Genomic DNA, 12,512 nt, shown 5'->3' with positions numbered 1-12,512 from the left:
TCTGGTCGCAGGGAAACCAGCAGAGCCGCTGGTGGCCATGTGGGGCCAGAGTGACAGGACTGCAGGAGACCTCACATACCCAGCTGGTTTCCCCTCAGACATTTGCTGAGTCCAGAATCGTGAAAACATCTGAAAAGTAGAGCCTGAATCTTCTGTCTTTTGGTACGGAGGAGACCTGGCAAAGAAAAGGTCCCTGGTGAAAACCCTCAGCTCTCTAGGAGAACCCTGGAGAAGGGTCCCTAGGAACAGGGTGAGCTAGAAGAGGACCGAGGGTTACCAAGGCTGGATGGCACTCCATCAAGTTTGTCCTCCTACTGGGCCAAGGCCAGCAGCACCCCCACTGCCTAGCTGAGGGAGAGCAGACCCTTCTGATGGAAGATGCCACCACCAAAATATCTCCAATATTTCACACCCAATTTATGGTGACTGATAGAAAATTACCAAGCAGGGGAAGAGACAGAAGCAAATGACCAAAAGCAAAGCAGAAATGGAAACAGGATCCTGAGAGTGAAGTCACTGGGCAAGGATGTCAAAGAAATTATGATTTATATATGCAGAAAACAAAGTGTAGACTTTGCCAGAAAATTAGAACCAATAGAAAAGAATCAAATGGGGATTTTATTATTGAAAATAACATGAAGAACTGCATATGTAGGGTAGGCAGCAGATCAGAGACAGCAGAAAGAGGGTTAAGTAAAGTGGAAGGCAGGTTGATAGAAAATATACAGATTGAAGGAAGAGGGAGAGAAGAGAATGGAAAGGACAGAGGAGAGGATAAGGGACACAAGGGAATGAGTGGAGTTCCAGAAACTGGGGCAAAGGATTTCGAGGAGATAATAGCATTTCACCAAGAATCACTTGTAAGCACTTGTATGTGGAATAAAACAAGAATCACCAGCAGACACATGAAAAGATGCTCAACATCACTAATTATCAGAGAAATGCAAATCAAAGCTACAATGAGAATGGCCATCCTCAAGGAGTCTACAAATAATAAATGCTGGAGAGAGTGTGGGGAAAAAGAAAGACTGCCTAGGGGAAAACTTACAGCCTTACATGCATACACAGAGAAGAAGAACAGCCCAAAACCAATGATCTAAGAAATTGTCTCAAGAAATTAGAAGAGGACAACAAATTAAACCCAAGGAAAGTTAACAAAAGGAAGGAAGTAATAAAAAAAAAATAAGAACAGAAAGTAATTAAACAGAAAACAAATAAATACAGGAGATCAAGAAAACCAAAAGTGGGTTCTTTGAAAAGACTAATAAAATTTAAAATCCCTGGTGAGGAGCAGACACGGCTTAAGCTACGAGTACGTGAAATGGAAAAGGAGCACCCCACGGTTGCTGCCATCCTTCAAGTCCTCCCTCCGGGACGGAGCGGGTGGAGCTGTTTCCCAGCCTCCCCAGGCATTCAGGCTGAAGGAAAGATTCCATCAGACCCTCCAAGGCCAAGTGCAGGAGTAGCAGTGACACCACAAAGTCGAGTGCCCTCTCTACCACATATTTTTGTCCCTAATCCTGGATTACTGAGGTGGGTCTCCGTATTTCAGGCCAAGTGGAAGCAAGGGTCATGGCTGGTCAGATGGTAGGGGACTGAGTTGCCTGGAATTGAGATAGGACAAGGACCAGAAGGTTCCATTCAAGAGCTCCAGAAGGTAGAAAGAATGGCTCCTAGCATGCAGGGAGAGGGCCAGATGGAGACCCTTCCCCACATCCTATGCTGATGACATTGTGTCTTGAGACAGTTCTTGATCTGCTGGAGATCTTTCTGGGAAGTACGTACTTTCCTTAGGTATTGGCCAACATTTTCCCGATTAGTGGCCAAGAAGTGTGAGGGTTATTGGGGCATAGGTCTAAATGTCTGAAGGGCAGTGTTTTCGAGTGTGTGGAGGTCATGGGGGGAAGCAATGTCAGCATGACTTTTAAATGAACTCTTTATAGTCAGGGAGAGGATTTTGAATACTGCTATTCAAAACTGGATCGAGGTGAGAGCCACCAGCAAAGACCAGGTGGCTATTTTAGAAGATCTAACTGATGAACAGGTTTCATGATATCACGGACATGAGCTATGATGCAATTTCACAGTAAAGCAGGGCAGAGCTCAAGCCCATGGCTGTTCAGAAGGTGGGAGGGTTGCAGCAACCCTTTGGGATAATTGGGTATGTCCTTGACCACACACAGATCTTGGGAAGAATTACGGGAGTCCATCCTAGTGGAAAAAGCTGCTCTCACTTGCATTCTCCCTTTCTTCTCAGGGTGCCCAAATTTCCCTTGGATTCTAGGAGAGATCATTGGAGTTTCTCACAATTTGATGCTCAGCCAAGACTAAGTTGGTCAGCTGCAGATGGAGCAGAATGACCAGAGCCTTCCGTGGGGAGAATCTTGCAGGGGAGATGCTGCAGTTTTGGGCCCTGGGAGAACCCAGCCACCATCCTGGCTTCCTGGTGGCACATAGGACATGGGAACCCAAAGCGCATGTAAAAATGCCAGGCCATCTGGAATGCTGCATATTGAATTGGTTGCTGCTTTTCCCAGCTGCAGTTGATTCCGCGGAAAATTAGTAAACAGAAACCTCAATTAAATATAGTTGGAGACCAGAAGGGGGCGCTCTCACGCCCTGCAGTGGTAGCAAAGCCCAACAGGAAGAAGAAAGACTCCTTTCTTGGCAAGGACTCAGCCAATGAGAAGCCATGGACTCTGTTCACTGTAGCCCTCCCACTTTTGTTTTCCTCTCTATAAAAGTTCTCCTTTCCTGACTGTCCTGGGACTTGTAAGTGGCTCACTGTGGTTTCAGACCCTGAATTGCAAGTCTTGGCTGATCCCAAAGAAACCCATCTTTGCCAGAGAAATATCTGGCAGTCCGTTTGTTTTAGATCAACGATTCTGACCTAGGATACGGTAACTGGATGCTGGGTCCCTCTAAGGGATCCCTGACACCCAAAAAGCAGCCTTTACAGCAGCAGCTTCCTTTCCTGAAAAAGGGACACTGCACTCTACTGTTGTGCGTTTCATGAAAAGAATAAGATTTGCAGGTTTGGAATTTACTGGAATTGCTGGCTCTTGGGAAGAACCCATTTCAGAGTGGAAGCATTGATCCTGGCTATTTGGCTGAGTTGGGGAGGCTATCCAGGAAGAGTGTGCAGACACTGAGACGCTGTGATGGGGCAGGTCAGTACCAGGGCTATTCCAGAAAAAAGTGATGAAACACACACACATTGTCCTGTAACGCAGGTTAATGATGCTGCGTTTGATCAGTTGGCAGGGGCACCCTCTCCCTTTTTTATTTTTTATTTTTGGTCTTGCACATGTGGGCCACTTGGCTGAACTGGAAATGTTAGCATGTTTTTCAAAGTAGGCTCAGAGACGAGTCTATAGAAGATGACTAAGAACTGTCCTGGAGGGAAGTGTGTGGAGGTGGGGGAGGTGACAGAAGTCCCTCCGCACACCAAATTCTGGCTCTTGCTTGTGTGAGAGGTGGCACTTTTATGCTTCCTTCCTTCTACACTTCCTCTAGGTGGCAGGAACCACGGGCTTTATGAAATTCTTCCTACCATGCACCCAGGTTTCTTTGGTGCCCACTGACAGCTTAGAGCTTCCTGTAAACTTCACATCCTCCTCTCGCGTTTTGCACAAAGAGTCTCGGGACATCTTTCCCGATGCGTTTGGCTAGTTCTGGGCCCCCTGCCTGCTGTCCAGCCTCAGTCGGTGGCCGCACATGCTGAGTCTTGCTGATCTTCGCTGGGTCGCTGCCAGGGACCTGCCGACAGAGGGCGCTGCAGGGGCTGAAGCGGGAAACCCTGCAAGTGGTCCAGCCGGACTGAGCTGGAGCCGGAAGCTGGAGATGGAAGAAAGTCTTGCCCATCTCCTTCCCGGAGAGCGGGCTGGGTCTTCGCTCAAGAGTCTTCACTCTTGTAAGAATTTGCTTTGCACTGCTGTAAGGTCATTGTGGTCACCTTATCTGTGTCAAGTACCTAGAACTTCCATTGATTCCGAAGTCTTAATGCGTTTTTTATATGAAGTTTGCTCTCCAATTTGGGAACTGCCTGTGATTAGGTTAGTAGAAACGGCGAAGTCTCATGGTAGATTACTTTGACTATTATTTCTTTTCCATGTTCCCATGTCTTTTTACCGTTTCCCTTCTATGATGATGATGATGATGATGATGATGATGATGATGATGATGATGATTTTAACATAATCTATTCTTCCCCTTCTGAAAAATATTTCATATTCTTTATATTCTCTTATTATCTTTTCCTTTGTTCAAGGCTCATCCAGGCTGTGAAGGTTTAGTTTTCGCTAGGAACTTGTGTTCTCTTACAGAAAATTCATACTGTAAAATGTCTCTTTTTCTTTTTTCTTTTTTTTTCAGGGATAACTATTCGTGGAAAGGAAAATAGATTGAGAGGTTTTAAATATAAAGAATAGGAGTCACATGAAAAGGCTTTCAAGGTTCAAATGTCTAGATGTTGTGTAAAAATAGGAGTATTTCATATAGAGTATTCTATGGTAGAGGGTGCAGTATTCATAATTGTATTCTTCCCATGGAGATGGGAGACATAAGACAGAATTCCTCCCTTAGAAAAGGGGTTCTCTGGTTCGGATTTTAGGTCTTGAGCCACCTGGGAGAGACTGCTGTTCATTCAAGAAACAGCTGGCAGCGGCAACATGGGTCTAAATACGGACCAGGTCCTGTGGACTCTGGTTTTGCTTGGAAAGAGGGAAACAGAGCTTGGATTAGCAGCTGGTGCACTGGCTGAGGCATGGCTTGCGTCTTCTAGATTTTGTGGCTGTCGGTGGAGTTTGCAGTCAACTCTGGAATTCGGGGAAAGTGTGACACATGAGAATTTGTGAGAAGTCTGCACCTTTTAAATATTATTTGGGCTCTGAACTCTTTCCTGGCTGTCCAGAGCTGGTGTGGGCTGTATATCGGGCATCACTTTAAAGTGGCCTTGGAGTTGACTGGAGATCTGCCTTGGCTATTGTCAGAGACTCCTGGGAGTAACCTCTGATAGGTGCATGAGAGCAATGACATGTTTCTGGGAAGGCATACATGGTGACAGGAAGGCAGGACTTCCCTGCCCACTGTGGGTCTCTGTCCTCACCAAGAACACTGTAGCTGTGCGTGACCATAGACTTGGCCGAAAGGCTCAATGGGTCAAAAGAGAGAAGTGGAAAAAGGGAAAATCCTCTCTTCCCATTGCTCTTGTGGTATCAACTTCTGAGCCCGAATCAAAGGGAAGAGGAGATGCTGGAGTGTTCAAATGTCTTTCCCAGTATGGACCGGGTCATGTTCCCTAGACAACGGAGTCCTCTGCATTCAAAGGTGGTAGCCCCCTGCCACCTTCCTGTTCCAAGAAGTTGGACAGGACAGTTGGCTGTTCTCTTTGTGGTACCCTCCTGCCACGTGTCTGACCAGGAACCACCTGGCTTCTGCCCTCCACCTGTTTCCCTGTCTCCTCCTCTCAATGGCTCAGGGGCCGTGGGTGGGGAAGATAAGACACAATGGTTGTCATCCCCGAACACAAGTCTGCTTCCTGCACAGAAGTTCTGAGCACTTGCTTACTCCATTCATTCATTAACTCAATAAATAATTTATTAAGGCCATCTAAGGAGATATGCTACTAACAACATCAACCACAAAAATCTTTGAAAATGTTATTCTTTGCTGAAATGATGGATGATTTTTTACTTTGCTATTTTTCTCAAGATTTCTGTAGAGAGTAAGTAATATTTTTTAAAACCGTGTACACAAATGGGATTCATACACACATAACAAATACATTGAAATGGAGGAGATTCTGAATTTACGTGCAAGTGAATGATTGAAATCGTGGATCACTTCTGTCTTCTATTTTGACTTTTTCTACAGCTTTTTTTATGGTGGGGCCGATGGAGTGCCCCACTCAGAATCATCTGGAGGGAAGAAAAGCCATATGTTAACCATCTCAACTCTCCTTCCTCTATTTAAGGACTTGCTAGCTCATGACAACTGGGTTCCCACTTTGTTACCTAAATAATTTCCCTGCCAATCACTCTGCGAGGTAAGCCCCTCAGCACTGATTGCAACTTCAGAGTTCTCGCCAGTGTATTACCTGGCACCTCGCCCTCCATGGGACCAGAACTCTGCACTGAATCTCCACCTTCGTGATGGGGGTCCTTCCAGCCAGCTTGAGTCTTATAAGGTCATGGTGGCTAAAGGAGCAGGCTCTGAGGTCAGACTGCCTGGTTCGAGTCCTGGTCCCATCATTTGTTTGTTACTTGTAAATCTCAGACCAGCTACGTTACCTTCTTGCATCTCAGACTCCTTATCAAAAAAGGGAAAACTAACATCTGCCGCTAGGGTCCTCATGAGGATTAAATGGGGCAAGACGTCTGAGGCACATCGGGAGAGCTCAGAGATATTTAGTTGCTGTTCCTACTGTTATTTCTCCTCTATTCAGGACAGCAGCCTTAGCCCAAACGACAGCCCGGGGTGGGATCTTGTAAGCCATGCACAGATGCCCCAGGGACACGCCCAGGCCACCCTCCTGGGATGGCTGCAGCCCATCTGCTGTGTCTAATTGGACGTGATTGTAATGAGCTTGCCATGCCCTTCAGATGCCTGGCTGCAGGTCCAGACACAGCATCTTAGTTAGGTCAGTTTCCCTTGTCTGCCCCACATACTCTCCTGCCAGTCTGGCCTCTCTCGGCCCTCACCTGCCATGGGCCTTTATGACAAAGCTATTGTCCCCGTCTCCTGGATACTAGAACGGGCATAATTCTCCCTCCTTATCTTGTCAAAGCCCTCTCTGGAGGCAGAGACACAGAGGGCCTCAGCGGCCCTGGTGGTTTCTAGCTCCATGTGTCTGTGACTTAGAGTAAAAGAGATTCATTCTGTGCAAAGAGTGGCTTTGAGAGGGACAGAGAGAATCTGCTTTTTAGAGTTCTAATTTGACTCTACCATGTCTGTATAGGTGAAAATCACTCCTGAGCTCTTCCTGTTTCTTCTTATTTCCCTCTGGTTAGGAAAAGGGACACTGTAGCATGATCAGCACGACACGTTTCTTCCTCGCCTCTCTCCTGTCCCCATCCTGCCCCCCCTCCACTTCTGACTGCAAGTCCCTAGCAGGTCAAGGGCTTCCAAGAAAGGCTGGATTCATTAACTATTCTCTGCATCCTGTTCCTTCCAATTCTTTATGGGTCTTGGTTCATCAAACATCCCTTCTGTGTCTCGCATCTCCAGCATCCCCATAGACCCTTCCCTGAGGCTGATGAGCCCAAGTGAATGAGCCTGTTCCAATCCCAGCTCCACATAAACTACTGTGTCTCTCAGAGACTAAGTTGTCTCCTCAAATGCAGTGCTGATGGTACCCACCTCATGTCTCTCATCAGCACAAAATTAAAGGATGTATTCAGACTATGCTACAAAGCTATAATAATCAAAACAGTATGGTACCAGCATAAAAACAGACACATAGATCAATGGAACAGGATCAGAAGTCCAAAAATAACCCCGTGCACTTATGGTCACTTAATTTTTGACAATGGAGGCAAGAGTATACAATGGAGAAAAGACAGTTTCTTCAATAAGTGGTGCTGGGAAAACTGGACAGCCAAATGTAAAAGAATGAAATTAGAACATTCTCTAACATCGTATACAAAAATAAACTCAAAATGGATTAAAGACCTAAATATAAGACCAGATACTCCAAAATTCATAGAGGAAAAACATAGGCAGAACACTCTCTGACATAAATCAAAGCAGTATGTTCTGGATCTCTCTCCTAAACTAAATAAAAGCTAGCATAAATAAATGGGACCTAATTAAACGTAAAAGCTCTTAAACAGCAAAGGAAATCATTCACAAAATGAAAAGACAACCTGCTGAATGGGAGAAAATATTTGCAAATGATATTACAGATAAGGGATTAATATCCAACATATATAAGTAGTTCATACAACTCAACATCAGAAAAACACACAACCCAATTAAAAAATGGGCAGAAGAATTGAACAGACATTTTTCCAAAGAGGAAATGCAGATGGCAAGCAGTCACATAAAAAGATGCTCAACATTGCTAATTATCAAGGAAATGAAAATCAAAATTGCAATAAGATATCGTCTCACACCTGTCAGAATGGCTATCATCAAAAAGTCTACATATGTTGGCAAGGATATGGAGAAAAGGGAACCCTTATACACTGTTGGTGGGAATGTAAATTGATGCAGCCACTGTGGAAGACAGTACAGAGATTTCTCAAAAAACTAAAAACTACCATTTGACCCATCAATTCCCACTCCTGGGTATATATCTGAAAAAAACAAAAACATTAACTCAAAAAGATACACGCATCCCAATGTTCACAGCAGAACAATTTACAATAGCCAAGACTTGGAGACAATCTAAATGTCCACCAACAGATGAATGGATAAAGAAGTTGTGGTGTGTATAAATAAATAAATAGTAAATAAATAAAGGAATACTACTGAGCCACAAAAAGAATAAAATGTTGTCATTTGCAGCAACATGGATGGACTTGGAGGGCATTATGCTAAGTGAAATAAGTGGGACAGAGAAAGGTGACTACTGTTTGATATCACTTATATGTGGCATCTGAAAAATACAACAGACTAATGATATAACAAGGAAGAAATAGACTCACAGATACAGAGAACAAACTAGTGGTTACCAGTGGGTGGGAGAGTGGGAGATGCAAACTGCTGGATGTACCAAAGGATACAAGGATGTCCTATACAACACGGGGAATATAGATAATATTTTGTAATAACTGTAAGTGGGAAGTAACCTTTAAAATTTTTATAAAATGTTCACAAAATATAAAAATAAAATATAAAGTATAAAAATACAAAGAATTTTAAAAGGATGTCAGATGTTTGCCAAGAAGTGGATGCAAGTAAGGACCAAATAAAGCAGAACTTTCCTTTGTGTGGCTCGTTCTGCTTTGCATGTGTTCAAGCCCATCTCCATCCTGTTTCTCAGCTGCCTCCTCCGAGGCACACCCTCACAGCCACCTGTCCTGGAGGATGCATCATACACTTTGCATCTTCTCTATCGATGCAGATTTACTGGGGGATCCTCACCATTCCCATGTACCCAGGACTGGGAGGTTTTCTAGGACTAAGGGCTTTCAGGGCTCAAACCAGGAACAATCTAAATTGGCCACTCTACTCTTTAGCCTACAGTCTTTCTCTTCAGCTCATTAAAAAAAAATTTTTTTTTTTTGCAAACATCACTGTAAGCCCTGTGTGGTGACCCTCCACCCTGCACTCTTGGCCACGTCTCCTGTGAGTCCCTGATGGCACTCACAAGGTCGTGCTGATGACACTTCCTTTAATAGTTTCCCCACCTTTGACTTCTGCGGCCCTGCCCTTCTGGATTCCCTGATGCTATGGTTACCACTGCTGTGTAACAATCGAACCCAAAATGTAACAGCTTAAAACAACTCTGTATTATCATCTCTCAGAGTTCTGTGGGGTGACTGTGCTCAACTAGGCAGCTCTCCCTTACAGCTTCTCATGCTGCTGCCAGGGGTAACAGCTGGGCTGGCCCTCTGCTGTCCCCTGGGTGGGGACGGCTGGAGCAGCAGTCTCTATGCAGCCTTTCACATGGCCACCTTGGGCTTCTCACAGCAGCCGTCTCAGGGCTCCAAGCACCAGTGTTCTTACTAAGAGGTAGGAAGTGGGAGCTACCACTCTCTGGAAGCTGGTGCAGTATTGCTTTAGCATGGAAACTGGCACAGGGTTACAGAGCCCTCCCAGCCCAAGGGGAGGGCATGTGGACCCCACCTCTAGGCAAGAAGAATGTCAAGGAATTTGTGGCCGTACATAATTGTCCACACTCCATGACCTCTCTTCCTCCATCTCCACCGCTTCCTCCTCCTCCTCCTCCTTCCCCTCTTTCTCAGGACTCCAGCCTCAACTCCACCTCCCCATGCCTCCATGCCTTTGCCTAGAATGATCCCTCTGCCACTTGGTCCCCAGTGCCACTCCTTCCTTCCCACTGGTCAAGTCCACCTCCTGGCTCCTCTTATCCATGGTTGGTGATGATAACTCTGGGCCCCAAAGCCATGTTGGCTGTTCCCCTTCAGGAACACAGGATGCAGTAACAATTATGTGCTTGTCCCCCTCCTGGAATGTGGGAGCCCCAGTGGGCAGGGGTTGAGCCTTCACCTCTAGATCGGAGTCCCGGGAGACCAGCACAGTTCTCCGCGAGCGTACAGCACTGTAGGGTTCAAAGAGGCAGGTGAGTCCGTACCTTCTCTTACTGAAATAGCAACTCAAGATTAATCTAGAAAAGTCTCAGTTTGGGTTAATATGGCCTTGACCATGTATTTGTATTGATTAAGAGCTTTCATCCCATTGGGAGAATCTGACACACATTTAGCAAGAAGTCAGCACCATTCATATTGCTGCAAATCTGAACGGAATGATTTGGCTGTATCTTTCTAGCAGCTTTCTGCAGCAATGCTTAGCCACTCTTTGTATGCCCTGTTATTTATCTGAGAGACTGACAGCTCTGGGGACTGAAGATGGATTTTGATGCCCCTGGATGTAATGGACCATTTGACACGGTACGAGGTGATTGCATACAACAGTTTGACTTCTCCCATTGGGTGGACTGAGGCTAAGCCTGCCGTGTGGCTGAGCCTCTCACTCCTATGTCCTGTCTTCCCACCTGGAGCCCTGCCCTCCCACTGCCACTCTCCTACTATCTCATTAGCCTCGTTCAGTCAGAACCACTGCACCCCAAGGTCGGCCTCCGGCAGCCCAGACATCATTATGGCATGAATATTTCCAACCATTTCACTCTGGTCTGCTAAAGAGTGAGTAATTGTGTATATGGTGGCTTGCATTCCTTCTTCTACCATTCCAGGAGCTTTCTCTCTGGACAGATTACTTCATTTAGGCTTTTACATCAAAATGTACAGGAAATAAGGAAGGGAAGAAGACCAGCATGAGTGTGAGCTCCAACCAGGGTGATAGAGAAATTAAAGGTGGGGGAAGGAACACCAGGGGAGTTGCGTAGTGAAAGGACACAGGTGCAGAGAGGCATGCATTTCAGAACTGCCTGTGAACTATATATTCTTTTCTCAAGATTGAAGAAATTATAATTAAGAGCATAAACGATAGGGAAATGACTTTAGGATTGTCGTAGAGTACAATTTTGACCAGGGTTTCCCTTTAGGACAGTATGAAACTGGATGAACACTGGAGTAGCCACAGCTTCCACGGATTATATGCTAAGACGACATAAATAAAATGCCCATCGTCATGCAAATATTCACATGGAGCCACACTTGCTCCTAAAGGAACACCTGCGAAGCAGTATCATCGTCATCAGATTATGTTACACATTTCCACTTTCTTAGAGCCTACGACTCAGGTGTTTATTATCGCACACATGGAAACACCTCCTGGGGAGGAACACAACGGTGATGGAAGACGGCAGCCCACGGTGTGGTTCTTAGCCAGACCGGTTCTAAAAACAGAGCAGTCCTGGTGGAGATGTGTCCAGATTCAAACGCAAGGCTGTAACAGTGAGTCACCTAAACCACCTGGATGGTTGATCTGACGAGATCCCTGCGTTTAATCACAGATCAGGGGAACTTACTGACTCCAGCAGGCTTATCCTGGCTCTGCCTCATTGCTGGAGAGCAGAAAGCATGGACCAGAAATGCTAACGAGGGGGAGCAACTAGTTCTCTTGATCCCCACTTTTCCTTTAGCGCCCTTCCATCTCCAACTTTGGCTGCAAAGAATATCCCCCCCCCCAAAGGAAACTTTCAGAATAAAGCCACTGAATTCAGAGTTGTCACCCAGACTCCACCACACCCATTCCCAGAGGAGAAACACCATGCAGAGTGTACGTTCTGCTCTGCTCTCTCTCGGGTAGCACTGCCATTCCTAATTCGGAGCCTTCTCACCCCTGGCTGCACCAGACACCCCATTGGCCCTGCACGTGTGCTCTCTGTCTTCATGGGGTCACCTGGTGGGGCTCATCCATGAACTTCATTTTATAGATGAAGGAACAGAATCTCAAGAGTCCTAGGGCCACACCGAGTGGACGTTGAGCCCACGTGCCTCTCACTTGGAAGCCACGTGCTGCAGCATGGAGAGAGGAGGCAAATCCTGCCCCCAACCTGTGGACATTTCACCTTGCCACGCTCAAGGGGTGTTGTTAAAAACTCACAGCAGGACGAGGGCTTAGATTTGCTGAAGTTGTGTCATCAGGGGCCACCGTGTTTCTTTTTTAATTTGGGAGGATGTGATAGAAAAGGATATGGAAGTGGTGTGCGGAGAAGGGATTTGAAGAACGGACGTCCTTCTGACAAATGCAGGGAATGATGACATCAGAGAAGGCAGCAATCAGGGTGTGAATCTGGAAGCCAGGGCAGAGACTGGGAAGGGGTTGACCAGGAGGGACTGAGCTGGAGGTGAGGCTGGACCTGGTGACCGGTGGTCCTGAGCGGGCAGGAAACCAAGGCAAAGCAGAGCAGTCAAAATGAC

At 46.0% G+C, this 12,512-nt stretch overlaps 1 protein-coding gene across 1 annotated transcript in view; it reads right to left on the bottom strand.

The window, feature by feature from the left end:
* Positions 1-12,512, bottom strand: part of HECW1 (HECT, C2 and WW domain containing E3 ubiquitin protein ligase 1) — a 323,530-nt gene that overhangs the window by 146,400 nt on the left and 164,618 nt on the right. The window lies entirely within an intron of this gene.

The sequence above is a fragment of the Camelus ferus genome, chromosome 7, assembly GCF_009834535.1.
Source record: "Camelus ferus isolate YT-003-E chromosome 7, BCGSAC_Cfer_1.0, whole genome shotgun sequence".
NCBI classification, from domain to species: Eukaryota; Metazoa; Chordata; class Mammalia; order Artiodactyla; family Camelidae; genus Camelus; species Camelus ferus.
Note: the sequence above shows the minus strand (reverse complement) of the source record. Positions and strands in the feature narration are given on the sequence as shown.